Consider the following 16,690-nt stretch of genomic DNA (forward strand, 5'->3'; position numbering starts at 1 on the left):
GTATTTGGAAATGCTGTAATATCTGTCATAAAATAAACACATTCTCTTGAGAAAATTTTAAAAGGTGAGATTCCTTTTTTGCAAAGTATATGCATAATTGATTTATATCATGAATATTTTGAATTCTACAGCTATATGTATGTAAATATATATATATCTATATGTCTATAGATATACAGACATACACATCGAGTTTTTACTATAACAAGAAAGTCTCTCTAAGGCCATAGAGTTCAGAAAAAAGACAGCTGCAGAAAGCCCTTTCTTCTCTTTAACATTGGTTAAATTCCTTTTTAAACAAGTCAGCCATCCCTTGAAGTAAGAAAAGCACTGCAAATTTATAAACTGAGCACAGCATTACAGAAGATACAGCAAACAGTGGGAAACTTCTGGACTTGTGTGTCCTGACCTTTTCTGCATCACAGAACAAGTAGGAAACATATTATTCGTAAGGCACAATGTGATAAGTGGAGGCTGATTATTGCTAAAGGAAATTCTATATAATTCAGTCTTCTCAAGACTCTACCAGACCATGTCAAGGACTACAAAGGTCAAGATCTCAGACATATCCATCACGCATTTGTGGCATGCCACTGTGTTCTGTGATACTGGGAAGTTCTGTACCAGAGGATGTTTATGCTCATACACCACAGGGAAAATTGCACTTTAAAATAAGTTTAACTTTAGCATGATTTGTTTTCTTTAGGTTTACTTAAACACTGGCAATCCACAGAATACTGTTTCTTCCAAAAGACCTCCTATGTGAAAGAAAAATATTCCTGGAAATGCATGATGAATAAAAGAATTTTAATTTGAGTGTACTATTTCCTATCACATATACTTTATCAGACACTTACATTTTGTGACTAAAATCAAGACCTCTAACAATTCAATGTAATTTCCACAACCACCATTTGATTTATGTACTTTATATTAAAAAAAACCTGTTTCACTGTATACCTTTGTTAAAGTAGTTGTAAGTCAATTAAACAAGGTAGTACATAACTAATAAGAAATAATACTTATATGCCTATATATTTCTTATTTTTAATATTTGAAATTCAATAGGTCTTCTGCTTTGGGAAGCAAAAAGTAACAATGACCAAATATACCCTTTTGCCTGAACAAACCTAAAAAAAGAAAAAGTATTCGTTAAACAATGATTTTCAAAATATACAACATCAGTGATTCCAGAGAAATGGTAAATAAATATAAGAATCTCTTTAATTGCCCCTGCTTACTGCCTCAAGGGCATATCAATGGTCATGGTATGGGGGAAAAAAATAGGGAAAAGGCAGAGCCCAGTAGTCTCCCCCACAAGTCTGGAGGGGCCAGGGCAGCTAGAATTCATTGGTAGAGTACCAAACACAGGACAAGTGCAAAGAAAGGGCACTCTGGAAATCTACATGGGATCAGTACACATGTGAGAAAATTACCTAACACCCAGGAAATAACTATTTTAAAGTATACAAGGAACAAAATCCCTAGTCAATGTGAAAACCTCCTAATTTAAGAGGCAAAAGTAGAGAACTTAGAAGAATTTTACTTCAAATCCAAAATAAAATTAGCCCTAAATAAACCACTGCCTTGGACCCATGAACAAAATTTAAGAAAATACCAAAAGGATCAAATATTTCCAAGTAATTTAACTTCATCCCACAAGATAGCCCAAATATGTTTATAGGAATACAAAAATATCAAGCTCCTAAGAAGGTAAAATCCTTAGTCTAGCATCCAATAAAAATAGTCCCAGGTGTGCAAAGAAGCATCTAACTATGACCCATAATAGAAGAGGGAAAAAATCAAGAAAAATCAGCCTGATATATAAATTGAACTTCATCAAAATTAAGAACTCCTTCAAAACACATAGCTACAAAATCAAAAACAAGATAAAGACTGTGAAATACAGTTGCAAGCGGTACATCTGATATAGGACTTTCATTAGAATACATAAAAACTCTCAAAACACAATAACATAAACCAAAAATGGGAAAAATATTTAAAACCTTACTTCACCAAAATAGATAACAAATCACAAACACTCACATGAAAAGATGCTCAACATAATTAGTAATTAAGGAAATGAGAAACTATGAGATAACAATATGAACTTGTTAGAATAACTAATATTTTTTAAAGTGCTCATACTAAGAGTTAGTGAGAATTTGAAGGAACTGGAACTCTTAAACACTGTAGAATAAAAATGGTAAAACTACATTGTAAAATATTTTGACAGTTTCTTAAAATGTGAAACATACTAATGATAAACATCTAGCAATTCCACTTTAAGGTATTTAGTCAGGAGAAATGAAAGCATCTGTTCACACAAAGACTTATTTATGAATGTTTATAGCATCTCTATTTATAACAGCCAAAAACTAGAAAAAAAATCCAAATGTCCAATAAAGTTAAATAGACAAATTCTGATACAGCCATACAACGAAATACTACTTTCCCATAAAAGGGAAATGGCTATTATACACAAAACAATGTGGATGAATCACAAAATTATTATGAGACGAAGTAGTAAAACAAACCAAGAAAGTGAATAGTCTATGATTCCATTTACATAAAATTCTAGAAATTCTATTTAGAGTGACAGAACACATACCAATAGCTATCTTGGCATAAGGAAGTGCAGAGATAGATTAGAGGGAGTGATCACAAAAGGCATAAGAAAACTTTTGGGGTGTGGTATCTCATCTTAATTGTGGTGATTGTTTCACAGCTGCATAAACATGACAAAACAAAATATATACTTCGTGTAAGTGCTGTTATTGTTTGTTTTTTTTTATTTTCCCACTGTACAGCAAGGGGGTCAGGTTATCCTTAGATGTATACATTGCAATTACAGTTTTTTCCCCCACCCTTTCTTCTGTTGCAACATGAGTATCTAGACATAGTTCTCAATGCTATTCAGCAGGATCTCCTTGTAAATCTATTCTAGGTTGTGTCTGATAAGCCCAAGCTCCCGATCAAGTGCTGTTATTGTATGTCAATTAAACTTCAAATATCTCTTCCAAACATATTAATCCAATAAGAAACATTTATCATAGGATTCTGAATATTATTAAGAATTGCATTAAGATAAAAATCTTAGTGTCTTCCATACCTTCTCTAATTCCTTACCAGAGTGATGAATGATGTATTTTGTTGATGAACTTCAGAGAAAAAAACTGCATGCCTGGAACACAGCTCCTCTCAGTTCTCTTTTCTCAGATCTACTTCCCTAAAGGAGTATTCATTCTGCTTTTCTCTCTGCTATACAGCCAGAGACCTGGAATTTTAAAAAAATACGTTATTCATTTAAAGTACATGTATAACATATTTGCAATAAATTTTGCCATTATTTATGTATTTTAAAAATATTTGGAGGTGCTTACTATGTGCCAAATATTGTTCCAAGATCCATGAATAATAAGAAAGTCAACAGAGATCCTTGGTTTTTCCCTCATGAATCTGACAGTCTGGTACAAGGGTGGTTGACTGAATTATTGGATCCAATACTTTACCACTCCTTGGTTCCACTTCCTTTTCCCCTTTACTTTACCCCTTAGAAAGAGTAGTAATCTTGCATGCTGTCACTTCTTAGTTTCTGCTACTAGATCCTTCAGTTGTACTTTTGCATTGGTATTTGCTAGTAATAAAACATTTGTTTTTAAACCTCAATGAGAAGTCAGTTCACTGAAAAAGCTTGTTAAACTCAATTGATGACATCCATACGTAGTGTTTGGATTCTGCTAACCTGGAGTGAAACGCAAAAATTTGCTGTTCTAACAACTTCTCAGATAACAATAATGTTGCCAATCATTAAACCACACCTCGAGAACCACTGTGCTAGGTGCGAATAGAAACTTAAGGAAAAGCTGTCTTGCAGGCAAAAAGACTTACACTGCATTGGAAATGGTCCTATGTTGACTAGAAATGGGGAGTGTGGGCATCCTTCCCTTGTTCTTAATCTTGGAATTTTCAGTTTTTCACCAGAGTATGATGGTAGTTGTGGCTTGTCATATATAACCTTTATTATTATGTGGCTTGTCATATATGACTTGTATGAGCAAATTTCTATTTCTAGTTGTTTTTTTGAGATGTAATTGACATATGTTTTAGTTATATAATGTATAGCATAATAATTCTTTATTTGTATATGTTGCAAAATGATCACAATAAATCTAGTTAATACCCATCACCACACATAGTACAAATTCTATGTGTATGTGATGAAAACTTTGAAGATTTACTCTCTTAGCAACTTTCAAATATACAATACAGTATTAATAATTCTAGTCGCCATGCTATGCATTACATCCCATGACGTATTTTATAACCAGAAGTTTGTACTTTGGGCCCCCTTAACCTGTTTTGCCTACCCCCCTGCCTCTGGTTACCTGTATCTATGTGTTTGTTTGTTCTTTGGGGGGGTTGTTGTTTTTGGATTCCACATATAAGAATAATGAAATCACGCATCATTTGATTTTTTTGTCTAACTTATTTTACTTATTATTTTACCCTTCCTAATGCTCTCTAGTTTCATTCATATTATTGCAAAGGGAAAGATTTTGTCATTTCTTATGGATGTTATTATTCCACTGTAGAAATACATACCACATTTTTCTTTGTCTATTTACCCACTGATGGATGCTTAGCTGTTTCCATATTTTGGCTGTTGTAAATAATGCTGCAATGAACATGGAGGTGCAAATACTTTTCAACTGAGTGTTTTCATTTTTGTTGAATAAATACCAGAAGTGGAATTGGTGGATCATATGGTAATTCTATTTTTAGCTGTTTGAGGAGCCTCCATACTGTTTTCCTTAGTTGGCTGCACCAATTTATATTCCCATCAACGGAGTACAAAGGTTCAATATCCTACCACATACTCACTGACATTGCGGGGGGTTTGGGGGTTTTTTCCCTCCCTTCTTAGCTGCACCTGTGACATGTGAATTTTCCTGGGCCAGGGATCAAACTTGTGTCACAATAGTGATTTGAGCCACTATAGTGACACCAGATCCTTAATCTGTTGCAACACAAGAGAACTCCTTGTCTTTTTGATATTAGCCATTCTAATGAGTGTGAGGTGACACCTCATTGTGATTTTGATTCATGGTTCACTGATGACTGGTGATGTTGAGCACCTTTTCATTTTCCTATTGGCAGTCTGTATGTACTCTTTGAAAAAATGTCTATCAAATCTTCTGCTTTTTTAAATCAAATTGTTTTTGTGGGTTTTTTTCTTTGTTGCTATTGCATGGTATGAATTATTTCTATATTTTGGATATTAACCTCTTATCAGATATATTTCTACTGAAAATTTCTTCAGGAAAATATAGGTTTTTATTATCGAGGGCTCAAAATACTTCCACCCTCTGTTATCTAATCAAATGCTACTTCCACATTTTTAGTTATTTCTGAAGCAGCACCCCTCTTTCCAATACCAAAATCTGCATTAGTTTCCTAGGGCTGTCATAATAAAGTACCACAAAGTCTTGAAGACTCGAACAGTTTGAAACTTTGGTGTCAACACAGCCATGTTGCTCCTTCTGATATTCTGGATAGAATTCTTTCTTGCCCCTTCCTAGACCCCAGGAGTGGCCACAATCCTTGTTGTTCCTTAGCTTGCAGCTATATCATTACAATTCCTGTTTCTATTATTACATGGTATTTTCCCTGAGTCTCTGCGTCCAAATTTCTCTCTACTTATGAGGATACTAGTCATAATGAGTTCAGGCTCTCTCTAATGAACCTCATGTTAACTTGATTCCATCTGCAAATACCCTATTTATAAACAAGGTCGCATTCCCAGGCACCAGGGGTTATGACTTAAACATGAATTTTGGGGGACACGATTCAACGCACAACTGAGACCAAGCCATCCCAGAATCCAAAGTTTACCCAGCATTCCAACCATGTCACTGAGTACCCATATAAGTGATTTTGTAATCAAGACATTTCTTTCCTTTTTCTTTCCCCCCACCCACCACCATCAGGAAAGACATGTGGGTACTATGAGTCTTTTTTTCTTGCTGGAGACACAATTCTCTTTTTTCCCCCTGGACTTTGCTAACATTCTTTTCATTCAATATGACAGAATTACTAGATTGGTTTTCTTCCTAGGATTTATATTCATATATTTATTAGTCTGTATCACTGTTTTTCTATATAGCTCAATGCATAAAGAGGTAACATTCCAGAGCAATCGTTCAATGACACATCCCAAAAGGGAAGACTGGGGTACCTTCTGTATAATTTGGGGGCGAGTCTAAGAGAAGTAAGGTTCAATTTTGGATTGGGTGCTATTTCTAAATTGAGATTAGGAGAAGCAGAGAATAACTAGAGATTGAGCGCTATCATATGGTGGGATTAGTTTAGTAATTGGGTATCCCCGGTAAAAAATAGGTATAGAAATATAAGTCTGGGAGCATCATTAATAATAAAGCAGTCAACACTCAAAGAGGGGGTTGTTTCAGCATTCTCCAACTGCAACACGTCTTCCTTTAGGAAAAACAGTATTTCCTGTTAACTTTGCAGTTAGCTTTCCTTTGTCTGTCCTCCCAGACTGATTAATTGCAGAACTGCTTTTCTCTTTTTAAGTCCAAGTGTCTTTTTCTGTCTTAATTTGGAGAGTTCTTTATTTTTTCATGACTAAAATCCTAAGTGATGTGGACTATTGCAAGATATCCTCACTTAGTGTTGCCTAAAGAATATTGCAATTGTCAGTTTGTTCATAAATCTTGTTCCTTTGAGGCTGTGTTTTCACGAAGGACTTATTTTTGTTTTTAATCTCTTCTGCCTTTTGTTTTTGGTTTTGGTTAATCTGGGGAGGAAACTGAGTTTAGAAACATCATACTTCCCCATACTTTATTCAGGTGAAGAAATTATTTTAAGTCAGAACAAGTGTATGAAGTGGAAATTTAGTAAGTGTTCACTCACTATAGGAATACAACATGATATAATCAGCTAGCAACTTTGGTAAATTAACTGGAATGGAAGAGCTTATTATTTTGTTGATGAGTATATGAAAATTCTGATTAACATATAAGATTATACAAATACTGCCTGTTTGAAAAATAATCACTAACCACTTATTTTTACAAAACTTGTATTTTCCCACAAAGTAGGAAAATCAGTGTCATTCTATATACTACCAGAATTTTAAACCAAAATGAATAGCAAAAGTTATCAGTTACAGAGGAATAGCAAGGAGATGGATGCTGATTATTTTAGATTTTTTGTGGATGATAAAAATCTAGGATGGAATTTGACATTATAAAGCACATTTAAACAAAGCAGTATAATATATTAATGCTAATCCTGAAACAGTGGCGATTTAATTGGAAAAAAGTCTTTAAAATTATGTGGAAATTATGACTGTATATAATAAACTGAATAATTTTTATGAAAATAAAATACATTCTTAAAAGTATAAAAACATTTCACTGCATTTATATTTGTGAAACTTTTCTGATACATGCCTAAAATAAGTATTTTTCAAATTTATATATATACATATAATATAAACTTCTTTGAACGAACATCTGGTTTCCAGGAAATGCCATGGTTGTCACATATACTTGTTACAAAAACAATTACTATGAGTGCGTTTTGAAGTAAATATAAAAATGTACAGAATCGGAGTTCCCGTCGTGGCGCAGTAGTTAACGAATCTGACTAGGAACCATGAGGTTGCGGGTTCGGTCCCTGCCCTTGCTCAGTGGGTTAAGGATCTGGCGTTGCTGTGAGCTGTGGTGTAGGTTGCAGATGCGGTTCAGATCCTGAGTTGCTGTGGCTCTGGCTTAGGCCGGTGGCTACAGCTCCGATTCAACCCCTAGCCTGGGAACCTCCATATGCTGCGGGAGCGGCCCAAAGAAATAGCAAAAAGACAAAAAAAATAAAAAAATAAAAAATGTACAGAATCATGACATAGTCTGAATGTTCATTCACACAAAATTAAAACAGCAGTAGTAAAAAAAACCAAAGTAATTTTGTCAATTAGATGAAATGAAGGCTGGCCTAGGGGAGATACTTAGTAAAAAACATAAAGTGGTGAAAATTGTTCTTAAAAATAGAAGCCCATCTTTCCAAAAGAGTTGAGCTAAAACCTCAAAATGAGAAAGGATGAGCAATAAGAGGGTAAATGAGAATAGAAAGTTATGGAAAGGAATTGTTTTTGTTTTAAACTATGTATTACCAAGATTCATATACAAAGCACCAGACGTAGGACATTGTCACGATTAAGAAACTGGCATGAACTTTTTAAAACAATAAGTTCCAAAATCACTTTTGATAGGAGAATTTGCCTATATCAAAATATAATCTCAACTGGAATCCCTTGCCACATTAAAAAAATAGGAAATAAAAAATCTTTTAAGGATGTAGCAAATTCTGAGAATTTGCAGAGCTCTAGAAATAAAAATTTTGATGGAATACAGTTTAATATATTCAAAGATTTTAATTTAAAAAATCATTCCCAGTTTTAAACTATTTTATTGTTACTAATACATAAAACAAATTGAAATTGGGTTTTGGAGAGGAATTGCATGTCCATTGGAAGAACATTAGAAAGGTCCCATTGTACTGCCTGAGGCCAACAAAGTATTTATTTTCTCTAACTTAAAAAATAAACTTCGTATGTTTAAAACATCAAGATCTTTTCATTTTTATATCTTATATTGTAGTGAATTTGTAGGTCAGTTTCTACACATTTTTAGAGACAGGTCTCTTTTGAAACTGCAAAACTGAGCACTGAGGCATATATGTGACTAGAAATTGCAAATGTTACATCCTCTGGCAAAGGAAGATATATCTCAAAGTTTTAAAATATTTTAATTGAAGCCTGGTACAACTTTTCCTTCCATGGAATAAGAAACCTGTCACATTTTCTAAACTAAAACTAAAGTGTATCAATAGGGGACAGTTAATCTAAAGAAATTTGTTTTTCCCAAGCTCTTATTCTGTCCCATTATTACTGTTTTACCTTCAGTCTGTCAGTCAAGAAAATTCAAGGGAAGAGAATGGATCTTGGAGGGGTTTTTTGTTTGTTTTTTATTTTTTGTTTTTCGGTTTTTTTTTTTTTAATTTGTAAGGAATACCTCTCTACAGGATTAGAAAGGATGTTTATTTATATTCATAATTAGATGGTTGCAGCAAGTAGGGTAACCTAGAAACAGTCCACCAATCCATGTTATAGCCTAAAACATTTCATAGGAAAATTCCACTCTAAAATTGTTTTGTCCTTAACAATTGCTTTTCAGCCATTGGTTTTATCTTTAACAATGTCAGATAATCTACTTAATTTAGCTACAAGGTTAGGAAAGGCTTAGAAAATGCTCACTGCCAATAGAAGGGAAAACCTAATAGTATCAGGAGTAGGCAACTTCCTTACTGAACTGTATACTACACTTGTTTGAAGGGCTCTGAGTCTATTAATGGTGGTTTACTTCAATAATTTTGGATACCATATAAATGTATTACTTCAGTAATAATCCTTAACTGTTAGTATAATGGATTTTCTGAGTTCTGTGACTCTTAACTACTATCTTGGTGCACATATCCTGTGCACTTGAAAAACATACTTTCTATAGCTATTGGGTAGAATGTTAAAATGTCAGTCAGTTAAGGTCAAGTTAATACTATTATTAATTTTTTCTATCCTTAAAGCTTTTCTGATTACTTCTTAATCAACTAAGAAGATTTTTGATATCAACTATAATCATGAACATTATCTATTCTTTTTCCAGTTTTGTCCATTTTTGCCTATATTTGGAAGTTCAGTTTTTAAGTGAATAGACATTTATGCTATATCTTCCTGCTGAAATGACTATCATTCCTTATGATATGACCCTCCTTAATACTGGTAATATTCTCTGTTCTACATTCTATCATTACCATATGCTTGTGCTATCTTTTTCCATCTTTTTACTATTAAACAAACTTGCATATTTAAATGTGTCTCTTATAAATTGCATAGTAGTCAGAAATTTCTAACTCTTTAAAGGTACATAGCCAGAGAATTATCAGGAATAATTTGGGAGTGTCTATTCTGAGCCAGCATGTAATCAAAGATATTTTAGCAAAGCGGTCAGCATTTAGAAAAATGAATAAAAAATAAAATAAAATAAAATAAAATAAAAAAGAAAAAGGAATTCCTGTTGTGGCTCAGCAGAAATGTATCTGACTAGCATCCATGAGGATTGCAGGTTCAGTACCTGGCCTCGCTCAGTGGGTTAAGGATCCTACATTGCCGTGAGCTGTGGTGTAGCTCTCAGAAGCGATTGAATCTGGTGTTGCTGTGGCTGTGGCATGGGCCAGTAGTTATGGCTCTGATTCAACCTCTAGCCTGAGAACCTCTATACACCATTAGTGCAGCCCTAAAAAGAAAAAAGAAAAAAAGGGAGAAAACATAGAAAAAATGAATACTGTTTTCTGTTTGTTCTTTCCACATGCCATATTTTTCACTTAATATAGTGAGTAGCCCTGGATGCAGCCATACCCAGTAGTTAATGTTCTCAGTGCAAACATTTTTTTTTTTAATCTGCCCTGGGAAACAATGCAAGAACTGATTTCATTTAAAAGCAGGACTAAACTCTCATTCTTATCCTGCCTGCTCCTTTTGATCATTTCATGTCTCGGTACCAAATATTCTTCTTTATCATTTTTCAGATAAGGAAATGATGGAACAGAAAGATTAACTGATGTAATTAGAGTAATAAGTCAGACTCCAGAGTGAATATTGGGCTCCTAGCTCTCTGTCCAGGGTACTTCACTCAAGATCATTACTTTTATTGTAAAATACCCCTTTTCCCCAAAAACATTGAGTCCTTTTACCAAAGCATCCTATTGTCCCTTCCCAAATTCTGTGTGTTTTAACACACAGAAAAAAACGCAGGCACATTTATTATGATTAAGCAAGAAAAGTACAATTATCTAAGTCACACCAAATATCTTAATCACTCTTGGTAAAGTTGATCTCCAAGCTTGATTCTGGTCACATGTGCTTGAGAATGAACAAAAAGATTCAGTCTTCAACTTTCCTAATGGTTTAACATAAAGGCACAGCTCAAAAATTCATATCTTGGATAGACAGAGATCATGTGTGTACGTGCACACATGTGTGTATGAGTTTATTTCCTTCTCATAAATTGGTGAATGGATGTGAATACATTCCTAAAGTGATATGTATTTTTTTATCATAATTGTTGGACAAGATACACTGTTATTGTTGAAGATACAACATTAGTGATACGTAGTTTCAACACTCAAAAGGCTTAAAATTCAACATTGATATTGTAGTAAAGCAACCATCTAAATAACTATAGTTCAAAGCAGAAGATAAAGTCTTCTATAGATAAGTATAAACAAAGGAAAACAATGCCAGGAGCAGGAGGAATGGCTTCATGAAAAATCTTCACTGGGTGCTTTTATCCACACAGTAATCTTGGGAGATATGCAGGAGGGAGGTGATTATATGCTCACTTTACAAATGCTCTGAGCATCTACTTGTTTAGTCCACATTCATCCAGCTAAGGCACAGCAGAATCATTTCTGTAACTCAAGTCATAAACAATTCAAATGTAGAAGAAACTATGTTTTCTACTTTATAGAGTATCACTCTCTATTTCTAACCAGCTGACAAACTGAATCATTTAAAAAAAAATAGCCTATGGTTACTAGAATCCTCTGATATAGAGCAATATATTTTATACTGATGGTTCTAAGTCATTTATCAAGTCTGCTCAAGTTTTAACACTTGTTATAACTAAACAAAATAAATTTAGAAGTTTCCATTGGTAAATTATGCAGGAAGCAAATAGGAAGTGTAAATTTCCACAACGAAAATATGAAACAGCCTACTTCATAGGTAATATATGACTCAGAGAAATATACCAAAATAAATCATTTTGGAAAACTGATATTAGATAAATAATAGCCCATGTGGGAAAAAAAATCCAATAATGGGCAAATGGCCATATGATGTTTATCCTTTTTCTTCTCTTAATTTAGTGGTTTATTTGGAATTCCTTATTCCAGTTTGCTGTATCAAGGACCTGGTGCTGCTGCTTCATTCCCCACCATGTGTAGGTGATTATGGAGGAGGATGGCTGTCTGTCAAAAGCAGGTGATGCCCACAGAATGTCTGAAAATATACAACCACTTATTGCAAAATGATTGCTTGGGTTTATCTGTCATGCACAGACAGCCTGGTCGACAGACAGTGAAATTTGAGTGAGAAAATTGTATTGACATGTAGTATTGAAAACAACTCTTTAATTCTTAATTAGTTGTATTAACTGAATTTTCTTAATTCTTCCAAGTAGGCACTTGAACATTAATCACTGATTACATAAAACTGCTTATTTTCAATGTTATTCCATTATCAGCAAATAAAGCCATTATTTTTTGTTTTGTTTGTTTTTATATAGTATAAAGTTGCTTGTGTGCTGAATTGTAATTGTAAAATTCTAAGCTGTTAACACTTCATTAGTCATATATGCATACAGATGTTGTTTACATTTTTTTAAATCTAGCCATAATAGGCTAGCATTATTAGGGTATAATTATATCTATTGACAAAAATTCTTAATAATCAATTAAATGTAACCTTTATACTTGTACAGGAAGATGAATGAACATGATAAATGTATTATCTGACTAAACCCAATGCAGAATTTATAGGACCACCAGTTTATTCTTTGTGATTGAAATAGCACATGTAACAAATGGACTGAGATGAAGTAATTAGTAGCAGAAGTGCTCTTCCTGTATCTTTGTTAAAAATGGGGTTTTAGAAAATTAACAAATACAATGACTAGCTGAAAATAATTGAGTGTGCCCAGTTCCCAAAATCTGCACTCCACTTTTTATCCCCATTCTTTTTATAACTTTTACATTTTTGTTAGGAAAAAGAAATCATTATTTTAAGGAAATTCATACAGGCATGCTGATTATTTTCACTTTTGGAAATATATAGGATTAAAGCCTAATTAGTACATAGCAGCTATTTGTGTCAACATTTCCCAAACAAGATAGATTTTTTTAAATACCTGAATTCTCCTTTTCACCTACCAGTGTACTAAAATGACTAAGAATATTAGTCAAGATTAGTGGAAAAATTTGTATTCATTATGCATTAATCACCTTAACCATTCAACTATTGAAAAGATTCACAGGACTAAAAGAATTTATCCTCTGGTAAAAGCTCTATTACAAGATACAGTATAACAGCAAGAAAAGCACGTGCATTAAAAGGAATCCAAGGTAACAAAACACAGGCCTCTCTCTCCTCTCTCACCTGGGCATTATGGAATAGACTTTATGTTCTTCAGTTTGAAAGCACCACCAATATGTATGTAAAGAACCTGGATCCCAGGAAGTCCAAAATCTGTTCATCACTGGAGGAGGAGTGTCTCACAGTGAGCTCATCACGTAGGCATATGCTAGGCATATTCTAGTTATGTGACCATCTATGATGTGTCTTCCAACATCAAAATCAATTCTCTAATCAACATCAACTAGGTATCCAAGAATTCAATTGAATTCTGACACTAACTATCCAGAGTCAACCCAGACTTCACAGGTTAAGGGCATAGTCCCACAAGACTGCCCTAAGATGCTAGTTTCAAAAGGGGTACCCGCACTACCTGCACTTTAGCCTCGCTGTCTACATATTGTGAGGTTCCCATGACTCCCCAACTCAGGTTCAGCAATTTGCTAGAATTCACAGAACTTGGGAAAGTGCTATATTTATTACTACAGGTTTAATTTAAAGGCTACATCTCAGAAAAAGGCAACTAGGAGAGAGGCATAGGGAGTTCTCACTGTGCCTCAGCAGTAACAAATCTGACTAGTATCCAGGAGGATATGGGTTCAATCTCTGGCCTCGCTCAGTGAGTTAAGGATCCAGTGTTGTCATGAGCTCTGGTATAAGTTGCAGATGCAGTTCACAATTGGCATTGTGATAGCTGTGGTGTAGGCCGGCAACTATAACTCCGATTTGACCCCCTAGCCTGGGAACTTTCGCATGCTTCGGATGCAGCCCAAATAAATAAATAAATAAATAAATAAATAAAGGAAAAAAGAGAAAAGAAAAAGAGAGGCATAGTATGCACAGTTCCAAGGTATGGAGGCAGGGATAGTGCAAATCCTCCACGCCCTCTTCATGCATGTACTGCGGGAGTATGCTGATGTATTCACTAACTTGGAAGCTCTCCAAATCTCACTGCTTATGAGTTTTTATAAGCCAGTCTCCAGACCTCTCCTTTCTTCAGAAGTCATGGGGATAGGGGAGCTGAAATTTCCAAGGTCCTAATCACATTGTCGGTTTTTTGATGAATAGTCTCCATCCTAAAGTTATCTTAAATGCCCTTCAGCCAAGTCATATAATTAGTATACAAAAGATTAGTGTGGACATATTTATAATATTACTTCTTTGAATACATAAACATGGTATATCTTTCCATGTATTTGCATGATCCTTAGATGGGGATCAGCCAAGATGGTGGAAGAGAAATACCCTGAACTCACTTCCTCTAACAGACACATCAAAATCACAACTATTTTCAGGACAACCATTGATGAAAAATAGCAAACTTAATGGAAAGTATCTTCTACAACTAAAGATATCAAGAGGGAACCCCAAAGAGTTGGGAAGGAGAAGCGCAGTTTCAATATAAATTCCATACCTCCAGATGGATGGCCATAAATGGGAGAATAATTACAATTGCAGTGGATCTCCCAAAGGAGAGAAAGGTCTGAGCCTCATGTCAGGGTCTCCACCCCAGGGGTCTTGTGGTAGGAAGATGAGTCCCTAGAGTCTTTGGTTTTGAGCCTTTACTTTGGGGAGTTCCAGAGGGTTGGGGGAAATAGAGACGTCACTCTTAAAGGGCATACACAAAAATCTAACATGCTCCCCAAACCAGGGAACAAACAGTAATTTGATAGGAGCCTGGTTCAGTCCTACCTGCTGATCTTAGAGAGTTTCCTAGAGAGGCAGAAGGTGAATGAAGCTCATCTTGGGGCCATAGATACTAGCAGTGGCCATTTGGGGAAGCTCATTCTACCTGAGAACACTGGCATTTTGGAATCCTCCTTCTACTTTAAGGAGCCAGCCTTACTCTGGCTCCAAAACTGGTAGGTGCTAAGACACTTCAGGAGCAAATGAGCATGGATACAGCCCCATCCATCAACAGACAGGTTGCCTTAAGACTCTCAGAGTGCACAGCCATCCATGGACACAACCCTACCCACCAGATAGCCTAGGATCTGGCCCCACACACCAGTGCATAGGCACTAGACCCAGAACCCCCAGGACCCTCCAGCCAGAAACCACAGGACCCAGCATCACCCACCAGTGGGCAGGTACTTGTCCCAGAATCCCTTTGGTTCCAGCCTCACCTTCCAAGGTGCCTGTTCTAAACTTGACCCCAGCTACACCCACTAGCAGGTAGACATTAGCCACAAGAAAATTGTAGCCCCAGAGGCTTCAGGTCCAACCAGCCTACCAGCAGTCCATACCTGCCCTAGGACTAAAGGGGTCCTGCCCCACCCACTAGCAAGCCAACACAATCTTAAGGACACTGTGGATTCTGCAGCCAACTCTGTCAGGAACCGCCCCACCCATCATCTATACCAAACTGGCTCTGGATCCCCTAAGCCCTCCTACCAGATACCAGGAGCCAGCTCTGCAACCACCAGGGAGCAGACAATAGCTCTAGAGTCTTCTGGACCCTGGATCTGCCCACCAGGGAGCCAGCACTAGCTTTGGGGGTCCCACAATCAGATGCCTTGTGATCTGGTTCTGCCAACCAGTAGCTGGCCAGCAGCTTCTGCAAAAGGTAGTGCCTGGCAACTAACCAGACCACCTACATAGTCAGCCATAACAAAAGGACCCACACAGCCCTCAAAGGGGAACTCCTAGAGAATATGGCTCTGGTGATGAGAGGAGAATGTACTGCTGGGAAGCATAGGATACCTCCTACAAAAGGGCATTTCTCCAAGTTTGGGAAACATAACCAACCTATTAAATATATAAAAATAAAAACAGTAACTTAGGCAAAGTGAGGTGAGAGAGGAATATGTTCCAAACAAAGGAACAAGGTAAAAACCCAGAAAAAGAATTATCTGAAGTTTAAAATGGTATAAAACTATCAGCAGAAGGAATGGTATTTATAATACCTGTGCAAAAGGAAGTATGAGACTTTAAATACACATATTCGTTTTCCCACTCATAATTCCATCATTCATGGGTCACACAGATGTTCATCAAATGTTAGGGACAATGGAAAAACAAGCCCAATACCTATTTCTTCACACACTTTCAGACGAACTATGATACTCTCAATTGCAAATTTAAAATCCAGACCCTCCCAAATCTCCTTCACTTGACAAATTATTTATCAACTCTGCTCATGGTGTGTTACTGCCACTCCATTGTCCACAATATCCCTCTCCAATAATACTCTCTATAAAAATAATTTTGAAAATGAAACTTCATTTCTTTTTTTATGATCTGCTGCAATACATTTATCCCTGGGAATATTTTCTGTGAAAGTCTACTCATAAAGTTTTTATTTTCCCTTATAAAATGTAACTGACAGTTTGATTACCTCGAAAATGGCCCATGTGATCAATTTTAACATATATACATATATGCATAAAATACACATATATGCATAAAAATATGAAAAGTAAA

At 35.5% G+C, this 16,690-nt stretch overlaps 1 long non-coding RNA gene across 7 annotated transcripts in view; it reads right to left on the bottom strand.

Annotated features, from left to right (window-relative positions):
- Nucleotides 1-16,690, bottom strand: part of LOC102160311 (uncharacterized) — a 462,347-nt gene that overhangs the window by 134,886 nt on the left and 310,771 nt on the right. For 5 of the 7 annotated variants that reach the window (XR_014838660.1, XR_014838662.1, XR_014838664.1 and 2 more), the window contains one exon: nucleotides 2,337-3,277. This is a non-coding gene — a long non-coding RNA (uncharacterized LOC102160311). Of the gene's footprint in view, nucleotides 1-2,336; nucleotides 3,278-16,690 lie in introns of those variants that run through there. The other 2 variants (XR_014838658.1, XR_014838661.1) reach the window with 1 other exon arrangement.

This window comes from Sus scrofa, chromosome 2 (genome assembly GCF_054392235.1).
Source record: "Sus scrofa isolate SSC_HxYL_T2T_F1_AM1 chromosome 2, Sscrofa_HxYL_maternal_Yorkshire_Landrace_v2.0, whole genome shotgun sequence".
Lineage (NCBI taxonomy): Eukaryota > Metazoa > Chordata > Mammalia > Artiodactyla > Suidae > Sus > Sus scrofa.